This window comes from Amblyomma maculatum, chromosome 5, assembly GCF_055883805.1.
Source record: "Amblyomma maculatum isolate TAMU_Amacu chromosome 5, ASM5588380v1, whole genome shotgun sequence".
Classification (NCBI taxonomy): Eukaryota; Metazoa; Arthropoda; class Arachnida; order Ixodida; family Ixodidae; genus Amblyomma; species Amblyomma maculatum.
Window position 1 is genome coordinate 118,882,335 of NC_139348.1, and position 10,243 is coordinate 118,892,577.

General features: G+C 49.0%; 1 long non-coding RNA gene across 1 annotated transcript; it reads left to right on the forward strand.

Moving 5' to 3' along the window:
* The first annotated feature begins 218 nt into the window (after positions 1 to 218).
* LOC146189331 (uncharacterized) lies at positions 219 to 5,377 on the forward strand. The gene is made up of 2 exons (XR_014707287.1): positions 219 to 450; positions 4,862 to 5,377. It is a non-coding gene; the product is annotated as an uncharacterized LOC146189331 (long non-coding RNA).
* Positions 5,378 to 10,243: the final 4,866 nt, after the last annotated feature.

Here is a 10,243-nt window from a genome sequence, read left to right on the forward strand (position 1 = left end):
AAATCACTGCGGGCTGGCACGCGACGCGAAAACGCATCCACACTGAGTAGGTTTCGCCGCTGAGCCGCAAGCTGGCGACTCTGCTCGATCTCGAGCAAGGATCTCGAGGCTAATACCGTTCACGTGGCGGCGCTCTTTGCTCACCTCTTTCTCGTGCCGCTGCGCCTTCTCTCCCCCGCCCCCATCAGGGTCGAAGAGCGTTGCCACATCGGCCTGTCTACCTTCGTCGCCGGCGAGTGCTTCAGTACTACTTGCCCGCGTTCATAGAAAGACGGCCTTTCTACATTTGGCGCGGGTGCTTCAGTTCTACGTTGCACGCGTTGCAAGACAGAGATGCCTCCGCAGACTGCTGTGAAGTTACTGACTGCAGGGCCCCTTTCTATCACCGATATGGAATCCACGCAAAGGCAGGCTGGTGACGGCTTCGATTTAGGTCCTTCGCCTGAGGAGGTAAGCCTTGTTTTTGTTCCGACAACCATCGGAAGTTCCAACGAACGCGATGGTTCCTTTTGGTTGCGTAGAATGTGTTAAACTTCAAGGGATGGGGTTCGCAGATATTTGTGCTCAATTCAGAGGAAATGATGAAATCAAACGAAATGTAGTCCACAAAACACATTGTTGCAGTTCCATGAAACGGCGAGAGATGCGTTCGCGTTTAACCTCCGTCGCAACGCATTGCGTCCATGTGCTGTGGGACATCAGGGCACGTTAAAGATCTTCAGGTGGTGAAAATTATTCCGTTGCTATTCACTACGGCACCTCTTTTCTTCTTCTATTTTCCCTCCTCCACATTTTCTTGTACGGTGAGGTTCAGGTGACCATTGAGAAGAGTGACAAATACTGCGCTTTTTCATTGCTCGAAACCAATTTGGTGTAGACATTTTTATGATCTATGAGCTGCTGAACGCAATGCATGGTCATGGTCTGTTCACATGTAGTGGTGTAGCCCAATTTTTATGACTTACCATGAACCCCGTCACCACGTTCAACCATGTCGGAGGGGTTGCGAGGACCTCGACTCGTGCAACAACGCTGATGGTGCTGGCTTATGCCTGCAGCCTGAGTTCGTCATAAGACTTCATTTTAGGACACGTCAGCGTCTCTCTTCACAAAATTTTGATCAGGAACGCTTGGGAATATACAATTTGATTAGGATAGCAGAAGTGGGCTATGGTGCTGTGTACGCGCGAGCTGCTTTTTTCGCCATTCCGGCGAAAACATTGTCAGTGCCCACGAAGTGCAGCTACTTAGTTTGTTTTCACAGGGAGAGCTAAAGCGATGCAAAGTGCGTCTGTATGACCCTTCATTAGGGCGAAAGCCTACTTGGCTATGTCGGCACTGGAAGTGTCAGCAAAACCTATTGCCGGAGGTGATGGCATCTTTTGGATTTAACCTTACAGAAAAAACCAACCTCAAAAGGGAATGGAACTCCTAGGCCACCGTGTCCTAGGCCCGTATTCCGAGTTTGCGTCGTTATCGAAGTGTCGCTATCTCACGTGACCACGAGTCATCTGATATGTCGAAACGCCGGAACTGGGTGTTGACAATACGGAAACAGAAGAGGTGGCCACATATTCCGGGGTTTCCACAAGTCAGATTACTCGAGGTCGGGGAGATTGCGACACTTTTGATAACGACGCAAACTCGGAATACGGGCCCTACGCTTCCGATCACCAGTCGGTCACTCGCACTATTTAGCTCGCATATCTCGCGACAAATCTCGCCGACGCGTGATAGTTTTCACCATGAGTATAGAAGGGCTTTCGCCTCAAAATTTCATTGCAGTTCACCTTTAAGCTCCGCCGTGAAGGATGTTTTTTCTTTTAGATTCTTAATAATTTGTTTTACACTAAATATTGACTTTCCATTCAGATCAGCTTGACCTTTTTGATCGCATTTTTCATTTTTTTTTATTTGCAGTTGATTTGTCATATAACCTAATTTTTGCTAATTTGAATCATCAATCATTTTGTTCACACTGAGCATTTTGACACTTTTGAACTCCCTTGTTCCATTTACTCAGGTTTTCCAGCGACTTCATGAAATGTAAATCGCCTATAACAAAACATCCGTAAGGTAATAGAAATTGTGAGACACGCGGTGATTACTACTACTACTACTACTACTACTACTACTACTACTACTACTACTACTAGTACTACTGCTACTACTACTACTACTATTACTACTACTACGACTATTGACGGCGATGACGACCGCGACGACCTCGGTTTATCGACCGAACCAGCTATATAAGCTATAATTTAAAAACACACTGCGCCACTAGTGTTTTTGCACACATCGATTACAGGCGGCCTTTAGTGGCGTAATTAACTCCCCCCCCCTTTTTTTTTAAAGGTGAAAGCCTTCTTTGCTTATGAAACGAAATCTCGCGCGCGAGAGTTGTGCGCGGGATCTGTCATATTCTGCGAGATTCCGCGCCACGTTTTGTTGTGTAGCGTTCCTGCTATCTTGCAATGTCCCAATCCGCCTTTTGCGCGAGTTTTCTGCGCATGCGCGAAGTCGTAGCGGCGACCGATGGAAACACATTGAGCGGCGTCGACGGCGTTTCTCGGCGCCGTCAGTGCACGGGGGCTGGCGGCACCGGGCGGCACGGTGGCCGTCACAGGCTTGGCAAAGCGATGCCAACCACATCTGCCGCGTACGGTTGCCACTCTCTAAGCGCGCCAAGATGCAAGACGCGGTTTTTCAGGTTTCCTTCGCCGAGCCGCGGCCAACAACGACGTGAAGCTACAATTAGGGCCACCAAGCGTCAAGATGTGAATGGCCGACCTTAGCTACCTACTGCGTACTCTCGACTGTGCGAAAAACACTTCGTTACAGGTATGTATGCATCGAAAGGAAATGTGCATAATGAAAAGTATCTACCGGAGTTTGCACCAAGCCTGTAACCCACCAGTGACAGCCGCAATGAGCATTTGTTCGGCGCGTCTGATGGCGATGTATTTTGTCGTTTGTTTTCTTTATGTGCGAAGGGGCCGGGTAGCGCAGATATCACAGGTGGCTGTGTGCGCTAGACCGTAATATTTAGCATGCTTTATCGCGACTGCCGCCTGACTAAAAAGAAAAGAAAAATTGGGCGTTTGTTGTGATGCACCGCCGTTCGCGAGCCGAGTGGTTGAGCTGGTCATGACGCTCGCGAACGGCAGTGCATTAAAACGCCGTATTTTTTTCTTGTTAGGCAGTCACGATAAAACATGCTAAATATTACGGCCTAGCGCACAGAGCCGCCTGTGATATCTAAGCTACCTAGCCCTTTCGCACATAAAGAAAAGAAAGGACAAAATACATCGCCTTCAGGCCCCGGCGCAACTAAAGCAATCACGCACCGAAAAAATCCTCATTGCAGCTATCCCTTGGGCGCTACAGCCTGGGTGAAAACTCCAGTAGGTACTTTTCATCATGCGTATTTTGTTTAGATGCATACATACCTGTAGTATATGTTTTTGCCGCTCGGAGCATATGGTGCACTTGACACTCTTGCACAACGCACAGTATTTTTTTTTTAATTAAAGGCTCGCCGTCATGCACGCCAAAGCATCCGGATTTTGTTCCTTTGGTGTACGCAATCAGATGCACTTCGTTAGGGAGCTTGATAATCGTCGTCTACGTCCAACCGTTTGCAACGGCAAGGAAACCGCCCGGCACAATAAATGAGTCTCCTGGAGGGTTCATGCTCGTTCACTTGCAGAGTGGATCGCTCTGGACGTAGAACAGGGTTGGTTCCTGACCGAGATGCGCATCCGATATGTAGGAGATGCACATGTGTCACCAAGTTGTTGATTCCGCAGAAATCGCGGCGGAGGCAGAAATGAACGTTGGAGATCCTTTCACAACAGAATGACCATTCTCTACGCACCGAGAACCTTTTCACCACTGCGGCCACATCCGTTCTGACTCCTGAGGCCAGAAACCGGCTACAGCTCTGAATCATCCATTGCCAGAAAAATGCAGCGCGTTTCCTGTGCATTCCGGCCGGGACAATGCCCTTTTCAGGGGGTGTGTATATGTGCCTCTCAGCCGAGCTTCGTAGATGAAATCCTATAGCTGCACGGTCGTAGATGACGCGAGGAGGAAGCGACGCCCATTGCACCATGCCGGCGCCGTGGTGACCGCATTGTGCTCGGTAACTCAAGACATCCCGCGCATATGCAAAGCTCAAAGTCACAGGAGACGATTCCACCTAGCTCTGCAGCATCAACAAACCCCTGGCTGCTTTGCCCTTTGAGATCCCTCTCTCTCTCTCTGCCCCCACGCTCTCCTGTCTGCCGAAAACCTGCACGCTGAGAGCGTCTGATTCTGTCACGTCGAACACGGCTCGCGCTACACGCTCTTACAATACGAAGATAGTATATGCGTACGTGCGTTACGAGTGGATTGTGAAAACGCTCTACCTTCCCCCATACTGCGTGAACATGATATGCTGCAATCACTGTCACTACTTTCCGCTCCGAGGCCAAAAAAGGGGGGAAGCTTTCGCTTTCTACCAGCGTGGGCGTGGCCATTTCGTGTGGTGCGCTTTCGCGTCGTCTGCTACACTGCCGCTCAATGTGTTTCCCGCCCGCTCCCGCATGATGGCGCCACATCCTCGCGCAAAAGGCGGATTGAACGGGCGGAAGGAATACCACGCGACGGGAACGATGGTCTATCGTCCACACTTGCCGAAGGCTTTAGATACTGCGCCTTTCTTCTACTGTAAACGGTTTATAATTACATGTAGCATAGCAACAAACGCCAAAACGAGGCAAACGATGACAGGTAAATGATATGCGAGCAAGGTTAGGCTTTCGCCATTCTCTTCTTAAGACACATCAGAGAACCTCTGTTTTTTCTTCCACAGAAACACATGACCCAGCAGAGAGGGCGGCTCCAGTGTGCGCTCTTCCGGCGAGGAAGGAGACCAATCCGAATACAGGATTGCCAAGTCGACTTGCTACTTCCACCTGGACCACAGGTGTGCAAGCATGAAAGCGAAGACGTCCCCAGATGCTCAACCGAGTCGCCGCTCGCGTTACAACGAAACTGCGGTAGTCGGGCCAGCTTGCCTGGACATCTAAAATGATCTGCACAAAGTGTGGATTGACATTCCCGCTACAGTTCATGACGCTGTTTATAGGCAGTTTCACCGCACCGTTGGCCGCTGCAGTTCCTCTTCGTGCAGGTCGGCCTTCTGGCAGAAGAACGCCTTCGGCAGGCACCTGCTCTTAGGGAAGGCTTGGCAGCGTCAGTATAAGAGCTGGGGTTCGCTATAAATATTTTAGCGCGGTATATTATGAATAATCAAATAATGTATCGAAATTTTGCTTTGCGTGTAGTGCTTGAAAGCGCTGCTGGAATAAATGTATATATATGTTGATATGCAGGCTATCATTTACAGCGGTAGCGTTCGTCGTTGTGAAATACAGCGTTCGTATGCATTGCTTCAAACCTTGGTGAATATATCGCCACAACCGATGCTGAAAGACTTAACGTGAACAAGCACTGACAGAAGAGGCGCTTCGTGTGTCAGTGATTTTTCCCTTTACGCCGTTTTGTACCGATTATCACAACATATTCAGTATGAAATACAAATTATCGCCCCCCCCTCCCCTTATTCATTTCTTCCTTCAGATGCACACACACAAGCAGATGCTGGGTTTGCTCTGCTGAAATAACAATAAAAAATAGTATTCTTTAAAAAAACAATAAAAGCTGTGCGTGTTCAAAACACAAACCTATTTACCTAAACTGTCCACCCGTGAAAAGATTTTTTAAAGGCGTAAGTTAAAGCGTAGGACACGACGGTGCTAATCCCTCCCACCGGCAATATCCCTCGTGTATCCCCCGTCGCACATATTCTCTTTGCTGTTAGCTTAATGTCTAAGCCTTAAATAGTTCATGCATACATGAGATATACTAATATTACAATCGTGAGCTATCTCGTTATTTGAAAGAATGCCAGGCATACAAAAAATTATTGGGACTTTTAAGCTCCGCCAGTAAGGGTTATCCTCACACACACACAATACAGTTGTCTCAATTTTTTCCTTGCTCTGATATTGTTTTACGGCCTGCCGAGCGATCAACTCAGGAGAAGGCTCGAACACCGCTTCATAAAATAATTAATCGCAGTGCGCACTCAGCCAGCGAGCGCTATCTAGAATTTAGAACCTAGATGGTGCTCGCTCAGCGCAGCGCTGGCCGGCGGGACCCCACCGCTAATAACGAAATAGGTTTTCACACAAGCTAAAGGTTCATTAAGGTCCCTGGGGCAGCCGTATTTCACCTTGGAAGTTTTCACCCTACGCAGTAGAAGTACGGCTGGCGGTGAAAATTTCCAAGCTTAAAGATGGCTGCCTCAGGGAGCGTAATGTACTATGGAAGGTGAAAACTTCCAAGGTTAAGGACGGCTGCCACAGGGAATGCTTGAAAAAAAAAAAAAACATCCTCCGTGTGTGAAACTCTATTTCGTTAGGCAGCAGCCATAGTGATTGCCATGCCCTCCTCCGCTGCCAAAGTCATTCTGAGCGACTCCAAAAGAGTAATAACGAATTGTGCACGGGAAAAGAATCATTATAAAACCCGAAAAATTCTTAGTTCTTGCTAAAGAACTCAGACCAGTTCAAATAGTTAGGGTGCAAGCCCACGCAGGTAACACCGAAACGAAGTGGCCCAGTGTTGGTCGAGCGTATGTCAGTCAGCCAAGCAGGGAACACCGTAGACCAGGGTAGTGCTAGGAACTTGCTCGTCAATTGTCATTAACTCTTCATTACAGGAAACAGACCCGTATATCCCCCACCACACGTCTCTATCGCGAAGGAACAGCAAACTACCTGGACACAGCTCCAGGCTCGCGTATTCCCTCCACATATTCACAAGCTGTGTGTCGCGCTTCCGCGAAGAATACATTATCTTTCGAGGCTTCACGCATGCTCTCACCTATAAACTATGATACCTTTCCCATTGTTAAATTTGTTTGGACCCCTGGTCACTCCTCCCTTCCTGGCAACGAGAGTGCGCACGCGCTCGCCCGAGCAGCAACCTTCCGGGCGCTGTCGACGGAAGCGGAGGGAGAAGTAGACACAGAGGACGCCAGCACAGTTCTACAGTTTTACACCCACATTACACTATATTACCGTACACAAAGAAGAACTCTGCCACCGCCGCACCCAACACTCACCAAGGCCGAAGCTGTGGCATGGCGACAACTGCAGACTCACACGTATACAAATTTGTACCACAAACAGTTGTTCTTCCCCACCCGCTACCCAGATAAATGCCCCACCTGCCAACAACACCAACCTACACTATATCATTCTGTTTGGGCCTGCCCAAAGCCAACCGGCGGCATTCCACCTGTACCTCACCCCACCCTCTCATCTTGGGAAGAGGCCTTGTCCCGCACGGAGCTGACCGAACAACGCCGGCTAATCGAGCGGGCCGAGAGGATTGCCGTGGCCCATGGGCTTATGGACTTACGTGTATTTATTTCTTTCTGAGACCGTTTTATTCGCAACAACCCGCAAGACCAGCGATAGCTGTTCTGGCGGGCCTGCAGGATTGAGGCGGCACATGAAGCTCTGGACTGAGGGCTCCACTCAGGAAGAAATGGAAGTTTATATAATAAATGTTTTTCCTCCTCCTCCTCCTCCTCCACAGTCTTTGTGATCCCTTATCCTCCAAGGCCATTACAAACTCGAGTGCTCTTTGTGGGGCTTCGAGAGCGAACTTTGACCACATATCTCTGTCGAGAAGTTCAATCCCCATATCTCTGGAACCTCTCAGAAAAAGGGCGTTGGGAGATCGCGGTCACCAGCTCCGAACCGGCCCACCCCGGCGGCTGGCAGAGTTTGCTGGAGAGGTCGCCGCACGTCATGGACTATTAGCCACCATCGTGGTAAAGAGCCGGACCATTTCTAGGAGGTAACTCCTCTTGAGGCTCATCAATTAAGTGTGCACCTATCTCGTTATGCTGCTGCCTTTCACTTTGGAGGTTTTTCGCCTTCGACCGACTGATACTGCGCATTTTCTTATAAACAAATTTACAATGGAAGCTAGAGGTTCACTACACTAGGTATAGGAGGGCTTCATGAGAAACTAAATTCGCCTTAGTGACTTTGACCTAATTAGGTGTTGATGTCCACAATTTCGTTGTGTTAGTCAAAATGTATAATGCGCCCTCCTTTCCTCAAGTTCCTGGTTTGATCCGGACCGCTGGTGGTGGTGAAAAACTTTATGCAATGTTGGGAGCCGTAAGTAATTACATCCTAATGACGGGTCGGCTCTTGGCTGCGTGTTGTGGCCGGAAACTGGTGCTTCCCAGCGACACCCAAAGCCCAGTCCGTCAGCCGCTTTTGAGCGGCCGGGTCAGAACTGGACACCGCAGCCTCTCATCGCTCGAGGTCGGAGAGTTGGCAAGTGGCTGGAGGGTGCAATTTCGAGCATTTGATCATGATGTGTTCAAAATCAGCTTTAGGTGTCGGCGGCTGCATTTCGATGGAGGCGAAACGGAGAGTTTTCTGTGTGCTGCGGCCTTTGCGACTGAAGAAAGAAGGAAAAGAAAATGCACGGACCTGCTACTGGCTCTGTAGCTGAGCCACCTCCACTGTCTCGTGCGGACGGAAGAGAAAATAGAGAAAAATAAAAGAGCACCGTAGAATCTGCATTGGAGTATGCGAAAACACGGATGCTGCTGTTGGTTGGTTCTGGTTGCTTCTACGTGCTTAATTCACTTCTTGTTTGCCTGTGTTAGTCTTCGGTACTTTAAATTGGGCGCCAATCCCTTCCTATGCCCTTTTTCGGCTCTACTTCTGGTTGCTTGATGCCACATCATCTACCCCACATCAATTCACTTCTTGTTTACCCATTTTAGTCTTTGGTACTTTTAAATTGCGCGCCAATTCCTATTTCTTTTTTTCGGCTGTACTTCCGGTTGTGTGACGTCCCATCTTTGACGTCATATCCTTACGGCACCTGTTTTTCTCTTTCCGCTTTCACTCCCACCTTCTTCCCTTCCCTTACTCGCGGATCAGGTCTCCACAGAACAAGTGTGGCAGATACTGCGCCTTTTCTTTCTTGGAACCAGTTATTCTAATTGCCTAACTATCTTATTGGCCGAAATATTTTTTCGGCAAAACATTACATCCCCCTCTATTGATTGACACCACTCGTTAACCTCTATTACTTCTCTGATACAAGTAAGTGCCTGGACACAATTTTGCGGGCACGTTCTGCAGACACGGCCTGCTTACACGGTCTGCGGACAGAAATCTGTGAACATAGCGAAGTAATGCCTTCGCATTAAAAAGAAGAGGAAGAGAAGGACGTTCGTCGCAACAGCCGTCATCCACCACGAAATGATAGCGGGTGCAATGACGGTGTACAACAGATAAAGATATTGTGGCAGGCTAGCCCCCGCCGCAAGCGGAAGTAACCTACCAGTCCCAGCTCCGTATTCACGCGCTCCCGGACCGTGTAGCAGACCTTAGGGACAACGATCTGTGCTAACACTGAGGGGCGAGAGAGACCCTCGACCACATAATTTGGGAGTGCCCACAATCTCCAGGGATAGGAAAAAAAAATATTACTAGAATAGCCTGGGATACCCAGCTGCGAAGCGCGGATCTTGCGATCCAGCACCGCGCCGTTCATCTGGCGCAAGAGGCCTCAACAAGCCAAGGGCTACCTGCCAACCTCTTCCCCGGCGCGTGTGCCGGGGGCGGAGAAGAGGACGCCCATTTCCGATGGAAATAAAAGTTGTGCAACCAACCCGTATTGCTAGGAGCAGCCACCCCGCGTTCCTCCGTGTACTGTGCGTTAATATTGACACCCAAGTAAATTACTCGGCAGCCCTCCACTACGACTAATCGTTCTCTATTTCCAGTTTCACTCCCACACTCCTCCCTTCCCTTACGGCGCGGTTCAAGTGTCCACAGAAACAAGTGTTACAGATACTGAGCCCTTACTTTCCTCTTAACCATTAATGCAATTAAGGAGAGGCAGCTCTAGGTATTGGGATGTCCGAGCATGTTATAGACCCAGTGATGGCCAAATTGCTCTGTATCCTTCTACTACGGGACCTCTTTCCCTCCGCCTCTTCTCCAGCCTTCCTTCTCTCAAGTCTGACAGATACTGCGTCTTTCCTTTCTTATAAACCAAAATACAATATACAGGAAAAAATATAAAAGCAGAAATTTGACCTGAGTCCCGCCGGAGTAGTGCAGTGGTAAGAAGCCCAACTACT